The 13,272-nt window shown below is 44.8% G+C and overlaps 2 long non-coding RNA genes across 2 annotated transcripts; one reads left to right on the top strand and one right to left on the bottom strand.

The window, feature by feature from the left end:
- Positions 1-2,546: 2,546 nt before the first annotated feature.
- On the bottom strand, positions 2,547-12,002 carry LOC125522688. Its single transcript, XR_007289927.1, has 3 exons — positions 11,983-12,002; positions 10,860-10,954; positions 2,547-3,005 (listed from the first exon to the last, which is right to left on the bottom strand). It is a non-coding gene; the product is annotated as an uncharacterized LOC125522688 (long non-coding RNA).
- LOC125522689 lies at positions 4,427-4,824 on the top strand. Its single transcript, XR_007289928.1, has 3 exons — positions 4,427-4,502; positions 4,593-4,703; positions 4,776-4,824. It is a non-coding gene; the product is annotated as an uncharacterized LOC125522689 (long non-coding RNA).
- Positions 12,003-13,272: the final 1,270 nt, after the last annotated feature.

Genomic DNA, 13,272 nt, shown 5'->3' with positions numbered 1-13,272 from the left:
CTTCGTTTCTTTTTAGTCTGCATATAAGATTTAGTCAAACTTTATAAAGTTTGACTAATTTTATATTAAAAAAATATCAACATTCACAATATGAAATCAATATTATCAGATGCATCATGAAATGTATTTTCATACTATATATTTTTAATATTGTAGATGTTCATATTTTTTTATATAAATTTAGTCAATTTTATGTAGTTGGACTTTGACCAAATTTTATACGCGAAGTAAAAAGAAACGGATGGGAGTAAGAGCATCTCTAGTCGGGCGCCTCAAACCCGCCTCATACACCCAGGCGGCTGCCCGATCACTGCCGGTCGCAAAATTTGACTCAGGCGGGTGCCTCAAACGCATAGACTGACTGGCACTCCTCATATCCAGCATAAATATGAGGCGGATATGGGACGCCCGGGCGCGCCCGGGTACGCCCGCCACGTAGGACTGACTAAGGGGTCCCACGTGGACTCTCCCGGAAACCCAGCGGTCCGATGGACGCCTCTTACATTGCAGTAGTGTGAACGTTGCGAGCCGCTCCGGCTTGCCGCCCGAGACCGAATCCGCCTATTTAACCCGGTCGGCGTCCCGCAACCCTAGCTCATCCACCCCCCGCCCCTCTCTGCGCGGCCAGTCCGAGCCCATCCACCTCCTCCCTTTACCGCTCCGCCATGGTTCGGAGGAAGATCGCCTACTACGCAATGCTCACGCCGCTACAAGATCCAGCAAGAGATCCGCGTGCGAGACAAGCCGCGCGCCTCGCCCGCATGGCTGCCGGGCTGCCTCCGGACTCGCCGGAGCCGGAGGAGGAGCAGGCGGGGGAAGAGGAGGGAGAAGAGCTAGCACTGGTGGAGGTGGAGGAGGCGGAGCAGCAGGAGCCAGAGCTGTCGGGCTTCAATATGAAGCAGGCGGAGGCGGAGTTCGTCGTCGCCCAATCGGACGAGATGGCGGAGCAGCAGGCCATACTAGAGTCCATCCAGGATGAGGCCTGTGTCGAGGCTAATAGGGTGTTCCTCCGGCAGGAGCAAGCGGCGTCGGATGCGCTCTTCGCCAAACTCGACGTGGGAGATAGAGGCGGAGGAGGCTGGAGCTGTAACTGCCGCCCATGCTGCCGGAGCCGGACACAGAGATCGCCGACATCTCCAATGAGCAGCTAGTTGATTGACGTAGTACATAGGTTTATTTCGTTTGCATGTCTTTGTATGGATTTAAAAATCTAATATAAGATATCCAGACACGGATATGGGAGCCATCCATCTAACCCTATATCGCAAATGTTTGCCTTAAAAAATAACAATTGTGATTTTATGATTTGATAAGTAGTTTTTTGTTCGGCGGAAGGCTGCTAATCATACCAGATAAAGCAAGCATTTGCTTAAATAAAACTAGTAAACACAACTAAATGAAGGCTACCATGTCCTGCCAAACGAAACTACTCATAAGAAATTTGGCGGAAAGCGCTTCAGCCAAATGAAGCTATGCTTAACGCCAAATGAAGCTACTAAACGAAGGACCTTCCTCCATAAAAAAACACCACCGCCTAATCTAGCCATGATCGCCTAATCAAGTATAATTAGCACCTCCCGCCATATGTATAAACGCCTTCCACACTACTTTCCATCAAATGTAGCGCAATTAGCACAATGTCTTCCACCAAATGCTAGCCATTCTGAGTAGACGAAGAGTAGAGACGGTACATGGTGCCTTTTGATTGGCCAGACTAATGTCCAGATTTCCGCAAAGCCCCCCTTTGTTTGTTTTCAGTTTGCGGGGAAAACGAACATCCGGACGCGTCGGTCGACCGATGCGGGACTGAGTTGGATGGAAACTGTGTCCGGACAGTGCAATTCGAACGCTCGCGGGAGGTTTGAGGGTCCGTTTTGAAGATGCCCCTACCATATGTCGGTTTGGTTAATATCCTACATATAAGTGATTAACTTTTCTCTTAAAAAGAAAAAATAGTTCCAAAAAAGAGAAGACAGAGTAGGCAGAGGTTGGACTTTTGTTTTTTCTTGCTAACCCCACCCAGTCATAGATTCGATCTTTGTTGACTTTGATAGTTCTTGGTGTGATTTGTGTGTGTTGATATTGGTTGTGTATGCAAAGATTAGGTATGTGTTAATTGTGTTTGTATCCCTTGAATTCACGATTTATCTTTAAAAAACCAGCTAAAGTAGGGCGACAATCAATCTTAAGTAAAGCAAGTAAAAAATTCAAAAATAATAATAATCTTAAAGCAAGTCGAAGAAGGAAAAGTGTAGGGGAGACAGATCGGTGGCTCGCAAAGGATCGAGACTTACGTGTGCCGAGATGGAGGCAGATCGTCCTCCTCCATGCTGCTCCTCGCTTCAGAACCAAAGGTTTGATCTTGCTTGCTTTACTTTTTGCCCGAACTGCCGAACAAGAGGCGCGGCGTACGTGTATATATGCAGGCGAGCAGGCCGGGTGGCATGCGACATCCACGTGATATGATCCCGGGTCGGAGTCGATCAAGGAGCTAGTGCAATTAAACCCGGTCGGTTCACCCAACTTGAATCTCCACTACTAATAAAAGAGCAAACATTATCTTTGCTAAACGCACCTCACAAAACATACACGGACCCACTACTACCGCATGATTATCCCCACTAATCTATATCCAACGGCTAGCCTTCACCTGATATGTTTTCTGGTGTGCACTTACTAATTTACATTGACTGACCGTACTCCACCGTGGAGGAAAACTTCCACGCGAAAGCAAATACAATCCCTACAATCACGTATCCCCCATTCCCACAAATAATAATAGACCTTCCAAATCCAAATCCAAAAACAAGAAACATATCCCACCGATATCCCCTTGCCGCTCAGAAACATCATCGCCTTCGCCTTCCTGGACGGCGACCTCGCCGCACGAAAACACCGCCGCCTTCCCTCGCCGCCCTCCACTGGCCATTAGATGCGCGGCTGCTCCTGCCTCACCTTCTCGCTGCAAACAGGTCGTCAGTTCCTTGCATCACCTGTGCCATCCTCTGAAAACATCAGGCAAGATTTTAATATTACACATTTCTTCTTGTTCTTGCAAGTTATCTTCTAACTTCCTTGTGCTTTAAGAAAATGCAATCTACAGATTTATGACAACATAACTTGAATCTAATTCTAACTAATATATGCTTCCAGTCAACCCTCTTGACAGATTTTTGACTGGAGTATTCAGTCTACGAAGTCGACGTTATGACTTCTCCAAATCACTCGGGGGCACGCACCCCATTTCAGGATATAAGCAACATCCATTCCTCAGGTAACTACCAGCCAACTGAGCGCTTCTTTTTTTCTGGGTTGATGAACACTTCTATAACGAACGTGCTAATTTCTATTGTATATTTAAACAGACCCTAAAGAAATTAAGAGGCAGAGGGACAGAGAATATTATGCACGAAATAGAGAGGACATCCTGAAAAGACGTCGTGACGCACGTTTAAAGAAGCAGAATGATAAACCTCTGCCGAATGATGAGCAAAATGTGCCACACACACCCCTAGCCATGTCCCAAGGTAAGTATGGCCATATACTGCATGCTTACATATTATTCAGGTAACTTATGATACTCTAAATCATACATGTAGACCCTACGGAGCTGAAGAGGCGACTGGATAGGGAACGGTATTCACAAAATAGAGACGAAATATTAAAGAGACAACGTCACGCCTACAGAAACAAAAAAATGGCTGACGCTTCCGCCGATATCAGTGTCCATGAAAATGAAACACAAACACCGATGTCCATACCCATTGGTAATGACAATCAACCAACTACAGTGAACCCTATTTGTTGATACTAACTAGCTTTCTCATCTATGTAGACCCTAAAGAGATACGGAGGCAAAGGGACAGGGAGCGGTATGCACAAAATAAGGATGAAATATTAAAACGACAATGCCTATCACGTGAGCACAGAAAGGCTACTACGACCCTACTCACCAATGATAGCACCGTGTCACACACACCAGCTACAGGACAATCCGGTGTCACCCAGCTACAACAAATAGCGTCTGAAGGTTCTGTGCTACCATAACATATTGATTGCATGGTGTTATCTTATCGAATATAACAAAAAAATTACTGATGTTATCTACAATTTTCATGCAGTAGCATCAAATATACCAAATTCATCTCTATCAGCTGAACATGCCCCCCACGACAAGGAGAATACTTTAACATACGACGAGGAGTCCGATTGGTTGCACCGGAATGATGCATATCAGATACAACAAATTGGTGGACGCATTAGAGCTGTTGCTATGCCTCTTGGTCATAACATGCAATCAATCTCCACCGTCGTAAGAGATATTGCACAAGGTATGCTTTAATGGCTTTGGTTTGTAATCTTCTAAACAAGAACAAAACTATAATCAGCTTCTGAATGAAAGTTACTGTCAATTGAACACAATGCAGAGCCTCTTACACAACTTTCAGGGGTTCAGGCACCCCAACTTAGCAGAATACGTAACCCAGATTTCTCAATTCAAGGTCCGGTTTAGTTCGTCCATTTAGTTATGGTGGAAGTGTGTCCATAGTGTTTATTTGACCGCAATTCCTGGTTCTCTTTCGTCTATTCAGGTATAGAGCCTTTTAATGGCTCCAGTCAACCAATGAAGACGCCAACTAATGATGAGAGACGCCCTGCAGAACCGTCTCCAGATGATACTCAAAGCACTCAAGATCTACAAAGTAATTTTTATGACCCTAGACTACTATAGTACCTGATTTTGTATGCTCTACTTATCTTGTGGTTTTTCGTAGTGGGCAACGACCAGATAGAAGATCCATATGGAATATTTGAGCCCGTTGTTCAACAACCCAATTTTGAAGGTACATTATATGTTTAGTCGTTCACTGTTCAGGTTCTTCGTTGACAATTTTGTGGCATTTATGTTTGACCAATATATTGCCTACTAGACTGCTTGGCGCCATTGCAAACTGGAGAATCTGTGTACCATGAGCCTGATGAGGAAGCTAGAATATTTATGGCCGAAGGTATGTCCATTGTCTATTTCCGAATTTACCATGAGCCTCATAGGTCTTCATTCATAATTTAATATATATTGTTCTTTAATGCTAGGTCTTGCTTATGAATCTTACCAACTTGGACGCCCACGAGCAGCACCAGTATCAAATACCGATGAATTCATTTACCGAAACCTACCTACAAAGCACCATGTCCTAAGAAAGGTTCCCGACTGCCGCCATTGTGGGGCATTGCGGTTTCCATTTGAGGGCCCAACATTTTGTTGCAGAAAAGGAAAAGTCAATATTATTACTCCAGACGTTCCAGAAGAGCTGAAACGGTTGTTTACAAGTCAAGATGATGATGATGCTAAATATTTCAGAGAGCATATACGGTATTTCAACACGCACTTCTCATTCACAACTCTAGGAGTCACTCTTGATCGCCGAGTAAGCACTGCGGCAGGAACTGGAGTATATACATTTCGTGCATGTGGTGGCTTATACCACGCTCTTGATGGTCTGGTGCCGGCTGATAATGGACCTCGCCATTTGCAGCTCTATATTTATGATACAGATCAAGACTTGGTTCACAGGGCTATGAGGTCTCCAGATCTTAATATAGAACTCATACGAAAGATTCTGCGAATACTTGAGCATAACCCTTATGCACAAGTTTTAAAGAGCCTTGGGTCTGTTCCAAATCTAGATGAGTATAGGATCTCACTAAACACGGATATCAACGAAGGTACAATGCCCCAACGACTTCTCAGGTGGCAGCGATATGGGTTGAAGGGAGCGACCCAAAGAATTGCTTTGATAGAAGTGTTGTCGTACATGGAAAAAAAGGAGACCGCCCCCTATATATTAGAGCATACTATGGGTGCTACGACCCATTGTCATATCCACTATTCTTCCCACATGGGGATACTGGTTGGAATCGTAGGATGCCATATGTTGGCCCCCTCGATGACACCACACAATGTTCGTCGGGTAACCCTGCACCCCAAGTAAACCAAACCTCTAATTTATATACAGGTATGAGGTTCATTATTCATTTATATACTTGCTATTTATGAATGAAGACTTATGTTCTCATGTTTCTGTTATATGAAAACTTGATTACAGAAAGTGAACAAGTTGGGAATTTTGAACCACATGAAGACCATGCCACGGATTTACCTGCAGGTATCGGTCATCATTGCTTATTCTTCAATTCTTATGTGGTCAATTATTATCGGTGCAAACAACGTATTGAAGGTGAAATGTTGTCAATCTTGTAGATGACACGACCCAATATTCAGCGCATAATACTGCACCACAAGTAAACCAAACCTCTGATTTATCTACAGGTATGATGTGCACTATTAATTTATATACTTGCTATTTACGAATGAAGACTTATGTTCTCATTTTTCTATCACATGAAAACTTCATTACAGAAAGTGAACAAGTTGGGAATTTTGAACCACATGAAGACCATGCCACGGATTTACCTGCGGGTATCGGCCATCATTGCTTAATATTTAATTCTTATATGGTCAACTATTATGCCTGCAAACAACATATTGAATTTGAAATGTTGTGAATCTTGTAGATGACAATGAATATAACCCAGATGAGGATTTTGGTGACAATGAGGTGAATGCAACAAAGGCCAGGAAATTTGTTAGTGCGAGGGAGTACTACTGCTTCAAACTACAGGTCAGGAAGAAGCTTTTTAACATCATCTTGTTCGGGGCGCGCCTTTTCCAACAGTGGGCTGTTGACATGTATATCAAGATGGAGACTACGAGGCTTGTCTGGTACTCAAAGCCGGAAAATCAGAAGGTTATACGCGCTGACCTCTACCAGGTAACGTGCTTTTGTATATTCTAATAGATCATAATGCAACGACTTTATGGACATTCCATGCTTTTCTATAACCTTGTATACTATTATAGGGTCTTGTTGACACTGTCGTTGTCGGCGAGTCACGCGGTGATCGGATTGGCAAGAGAATCGTGCTCCCACGTACATTTCCGGGTGGTGACCGTGACATGCAATGGAGGTTTCTAGATGCAATGGCAATAGTCCAGCGGTGGGGTAAACCGGATTATTTTATCACAATGACTTGCAATCCTTATTGGGAGGAGATAACTGAGAAATTGTTGCCTGGACAACTGCCACAAGACCGTCCAGACCTGGTGGCAAGAGTATACAAAGCTAAACAACGAGATATGATGGACTTACTGACTAAAGGTAAGCATTTCGGAGAAGTTGCGGCTTATGTACATGTCACGGAGTTTCAGAAACGAGGTCTCCCGCATGAGCATATACTTCTAATCATGAAAGCAAAAAGCAAGTTAGCGACCCCGGGTGACTATGATCGGGTGATATCTGAAGAGATAGCTGACAAAGAAAAATACCCCATTCTACATGATCTGGTCATCAAACACATGATGCATGGACCCTGTGGTGAGTTGAAAAAAAGTTGTCCTTGCATGATTGATGGACAGTGCCGATTTCATTACCCGCAAGATTTTTGCAATGCCACACAACAAGGGAAAGACTCATATCCCATCTATAGGAGGAGGGACGATGGACGTGGAATTAGGATCAGAGGAGCAAATTTGGACAATAGATGGGTGGTCCCTTACAACCCTTTTCTGCTTATGCGATACAACTGCCACATTAATGTCGAAGCATGCTCAAGCATCAAGGCAGTCAAGTACTTGTTCAAGTACATCTACAAAGGGCATGATCGGACATCATTTGCATTCGAGCAGGATATCATCAATGATGGTGGAATCATCAATGAAATCCGACAATATAGGGATGCACGATATGTATCTCCTCCAGAGGCTATTTACATGATTTTTGGTTTTAAAATGTTTGGTGTCAGTCCATCTGTGTTGCAGCTCCAGCTTCATTTGCCAAACATGCATACAATTGCATTTAAATCTTGTGAAAATCTGGAAGATGTTCTCGCTCGACCATCTTCTTCCAAGTCCATGCTTACCGAGTACTTTGAGATGAACCGAAGGTTTCCAGAGGCACGAAAATGGTTGTACAGAGAGTTTCCAGAACATTATAGATGGATAGCTGGAAACAAGGAGTGGCAGAACAGAAGAAATAAGAGATCACAGATTAGAAGGCTTGTGTATGCACACCCTGCTGAAGGAGAAAGGTACTACTTGCGTGTCCTACTAAGTCATGTCTGGAGTGCCACTTCATTTGATGATTTAAAAACAGTAAATGGCAAGGCATGCAGTTCCTTCAGGGAGGCATGTGAGCACTTAGGCCTCATTGAGCACGACAGGACTCTTGATGATTGCATGACAGAGGCAGCCACATTTCAGATGCCTTGTGCCCTAAGACGGTTGTTTGTGACTATACTGGTATTTTGTGAGGCAAATCCGACAAATGTGGGACAAGCATCTAGCATCAATGTCTGAGGATTACCGTCGTAACCAATCTAATGAGGCAACACTTGAACAGATGGTGCTTAGAAATATCAGGGATATGTTGCAATCCATGGGAAAGGATATTACAACCTATGGACTTCCAGATATGGTTGAGACCGATGGTTCTTATGATGGTGAGCACAGAGAGGTAACAGAGGAGAGGCAAGTCACCGTGGACAAAGAACATCTAGATCTATTTAGCAGTTTGAACAGTGAGCAGCTGGCTGGTTTCAATGACATAATGGATCATGTGATGAACCAAAAAAGTCAGGTGTTCTTTGTTGATGGTCCAGGAGGCACTGGGAATACGTACTTGTACAAGGCATTGCTTGCAAAGGTGCGTTCCATGGGCCAAATAGCAATTGCAACTGCTACATCAGGTATAGCGGCGTCGATAATGCCTGGAGGACGGACTGCACACTCTAGGTTCAAAATTCCAATAAAGCTCACTGACAACAGCATGTGTAGTTTCACAAAGCAAAGCGGTACAGCGGAGTTGCTTAAACAGGTGTCCTTAATAATTTGGGACGAAGTCGCTATGACAAAACGTCAAGCTGTTGAGACGCTTGATAGATCGTTGCAGGATATAATGGAATGTCCTTTGCCGTTTGGGGGAAAGGTTGTCGTCTTTGGTGGGGATTTCAGGCAGGTCCTTTCCGTTGTGGCACGTGGGACAAGAGCGCAGATCACAGATGCTACACTTCTGAGATCATATTTGTGGGAGAAGACCCGCAAGATATGTCTCACGCACAATATGCGTGCACAGGCTGATCCTTGGTTCTCCAAATACCTCCTAAGGATCGGCAATGGAACAGAAGAGACAATTGGCGACGACTATGTGCGTCTCCCTGACGACATTGTGATCGGCTATACTGAGGATGAAAAAGCTATTAACACGCTCATTGAAGATGTCTTCCCATCGCTGCATGCCAATGCTAGATCGAGAGAGTACATGAGCGCACGTGCAATTCTTTCAACCAAGAATGATCATGTAGATGACCTGAATGATAAGATGATCTCCAGGTTTCCAGGCGAAGAAAAGTTATATCATAGCTTCGACTCAATCGAGGATGACTTGCAAAATAATTACACAATTGATTTTTTGAACTCGATCACACCAAATGGCTTGCCACCGCATGTTTTGAGATTAAAGGTCAACTGCCCAGTCATTCTGCTTCGGAACCTCGACCCTCATAATGACCTATGCAATGGAACACGACTTATGATCAGAGCCTTCCAGGATAATGCAATCGACACGGAGATTGTTGGAGGTCAGCATGCTGGAAAGAGGGTGTTTATACCTAGGATCCCTATGTCGCCCTCGAAGGACATCTCACTTCCCTTCAAACTTAAGAGAAAACAGTTCCCCATCCGCCTAAGTTTTGCGATGACAATTAATAAGGCACAGGGTCAGACCATCCCAAACGTTGGTATTTACCTTCCTGAGCCTGTATTCTCACATGGTCAGCTATATGTTGCATTGTCAAGGGGAGTGTCAAGAGAGACGACACGGATTTTGGCCAAGCCAAACAAGGAGGTTGATAAATCCGGGAAAAGCACCAAGAACATTGTCTACAAAGATGTTTTAGAGAGATGAGGCAGGTGTGTCATTCCATTACTTCTTTGCAGCTACTATGTTGTTGCATCTATAACTATTTTTGGAACTAACATTATTTGTTTTTCATTTGCAGGTTTAGCCTACCATGATACGGTTACATGTATATTTTATGGATACATGCACATGATATTTTATTGTACCACACAGCACACTTTTGGAAGACAAATTTAGTTTCAGGGGCGAATTGGGGTGCCGCTGAGTAGCAATTACTTCCATTGTGTATGCCTCATTTTGTAATATACAATGGTACAATTTCTCAGTGCAGAAAAGCGAGTAAACATATGTATGTTCCACAAGATCTCTTTATGCTGTTTTAAATGCAGAACATTACTGCATTTAAATATGTCAAAGGCTGTGAAACTCGCCTTCGTGGAAAGCTACCAAAGGTAATTTGTCCCAGGCACCCATTTGTAGGGAATACTTTTTACTTGGAACTGGGAAGAAGCTACATTCCAGGCACCTATTTGTCCCAGGCATGAAGTTGTGGACACCAACCAAACTGGCCCTTTATACACGCATGAATTTGATGTGGTATGATTGAGACGTGAACCTTGACCACAAATTGTAATGCTAAAATGTTATAAATTGTTTTTTCAGTCTTCTACATACTAATATCATTTACATAAGTTTAGTCTCAACTCTCAAATTCCCAATAGTCATGTAGATACAGATATATACGTTTAAAAGTTTGAGTACGCACACACCCAACTGATAATATCTCTTGACCGGAGCGAGAAGCACGTGCAGGTAGTAATTAGTATGTAATAATTAGTGCTAAGGAGTGACAGCATGCTGAAACAAAACCTGAAAGCTAACCTTTTTCATATCACCAAGTGCAAATGCTTTATTTTTGCCTTGAAGAAATCTACAACTGCTACAACTCCAACAGTCTGACCTTCCCAAGCTACATCCTGCAAACAAACAACATTCTTAAGAATGGCCTCGCAGAAGTTAGCAACAGGTCATCATTACCTCCTGATGTTTATTTGGCATGAACATACATAACCCAGTTTCCTTTCTTGCATGTATGACTAGAACTGAAGTGTGAGAAGAAAAACACAGGAATTGCCCACTCCAAACAACAGACACACATAAGCTATCCCGCACGCTCAAACTGATCGGCATCTATTTGTCCTTTCTAAACAACCAGAAAGAATGAATCTTCATGTGAAAGACAAATAACATAAAAATAATAATGAACTGGTTATATTAACCGGAGAGACTAAAGAGAATCACAAAGTGCCAAAAGAGTTCACATATATTCAGGACAAGCTTACTCCAAGATTAGACAGTAGGAAAACAGGATCACCCCAAATTATATTTTTTTCTCTCCAATTCGAAAACGACTCTCATGCTCAAACCTAGACTACTGAGCTACATAAGTATTGTACTGGAATGGATAGCAATTAGGATTTAGCAAGCAGATACAGCCATTTTCAATCTAAAGAAACTTTTAAGTGTGTGGTCTCTCATTACAGGATGCATTGTACACTCAAAATTCTAAACTGCACCTAATAAAAAAAATCATCATTTAATTTAATATATCATATAACAGATGACCGCCTGTTATTTCTGCTCAGCATACTTATCAGAACGCAAGTATCTAAGTCATCATTTCTTCGGCTCACAAATTTGCAAGATCATCAGAATAGTAAATGTGTTACTGAAACACACACACACAATAAAACTGACATGAGACACCAAGATAAAACTTGATCTCCAGATGCAGAAACTCTACCATGAAGTAATATCATTCTGTCATACAATCCCTTTCTTGCAAGTCATGCCCCAAGTTACCATTTCTTACAGTAGCCTCTTAAGAGAAAGGATCCTGACTTTCTATCAATAAAAGCACCACTCTGTGTGTTCACCATCCAGCAGTGATATACCGTTTGTTAAACTCGAGTTCACAGTTGCGAATGCCTGAATCCACAAGTACCTGGAGCAACCGACCGGTTGTGTTAGGTCAGCCCATAGAAAAACTTTGGAGCAACATCCGGGCCAGACCCACAACAAGATCCCCTCCGTGTAGACCCGACGCATCCGTTTCCTCCCTCCAGGTGCCAGCGGCGGCGCCGTCCGTGAGGGGGGCACACCCCGGACATGCGTGCCGGGCGTTTGCAACCACCACAACACTTCCAAACTTGTGAGAGGCCGCCTACGCAAGATTTGGCGGCAAGCTAGCCCCCGGAGGCCGCCGGCCACAGCCGTAGACGCGCGCAGGGCAATCCGCGGAGAGGGAAATTTTCGAATACTTCTCCATCACCAAAAATTATGAAAAAAATATTATCGTTCCTATAGCACATGTGCCCACGTCGTGCAAAAAAACTCATAATTTTATCGCGCTCCGAGTTTTTACTAATATTCACGCCGCATCGTTACCGCAGAATGCCTACTACCGTGTCATCGCCGTCCGTTAGGGGGGCCACGCCCCGGAGATGCGTGCCGCCTCTTCGGACATGCCACCACACCACCCCGCATGTATGAGGGCCCGGTGCGACGCTCCGGTGGCATTGCTACCCCAGGGCCCCCGTCCCGCCTAACCCTTTAGCGTTTGACCAAGGGATCTAGCCCTTTGACTTTGCACGGACGGGATTTGACCAGTGGACCTCTCCATCCGGTTGTGTTAGGTCAGCCCATAGGAACACTTTGGAGCAACATCCGGGCCAGACCCACAGCAAGATCCCCTTCGTGTAGACCCGACGCGTCCGTTTCCCCCCTCCAGGTGCCGGCGGTGGCGCCGTCCGTGAGGGGGGCCAAACTTCGGAGACGCGTGCCGCCTCTTTGGACATGCCACCACACCACCCCGCGTGTATGAGGGCCCGGTGTGATGCTCCGGTGGCATTGCTACCCCCAGGGCCCCCGTCCCGCCTAGCCCTGTAGCGTTTGACCACAGGATCTAGCCCTTTGACTTTGCACGGACGGGCTTTGACCAGCGGAACTCCCCACCCGGTTGTGTTAGGTCAGCCCATAGAAACACTTTGGAGCAACATCCGGGCCAGACCCACAACAAGATCCCCTCCGTGTAGACCCGACGCGTCCGTTTCCTCCCTCCAGGTGCCAGCGGCGGCGCCGTCCGTGAGGAGGGCACACCCCGGACACGCGTGCCGGGCGTTTGCAACCACCACAACACTTCCAAACTTGTGAGAGGCCGCCTACGCAAGATTTGGCGGCATGCTAGCCCCCGGAGGCCGCCGGCCACAGCCGTAGACGCGCGAAGGGCAATCCG

The sequence above is a fragment of the Triticum urartu genome, chromosome 7 (assembly GCF_003073215.2).
Source record: "Triticum urartu cultivar G1812 chromosome 7, Tu2.1, whole genome shotgun sequence".
Taxonomy (NCBI): Eukaryota; Viridiplantae; Streptophyta; class Magnoliopsida; order Poales; family Poaceae; genus Triticum; species Triticum urartu.
This window is presented reverse-complemented; position numbering and strand designations above follow the sequence as displayed.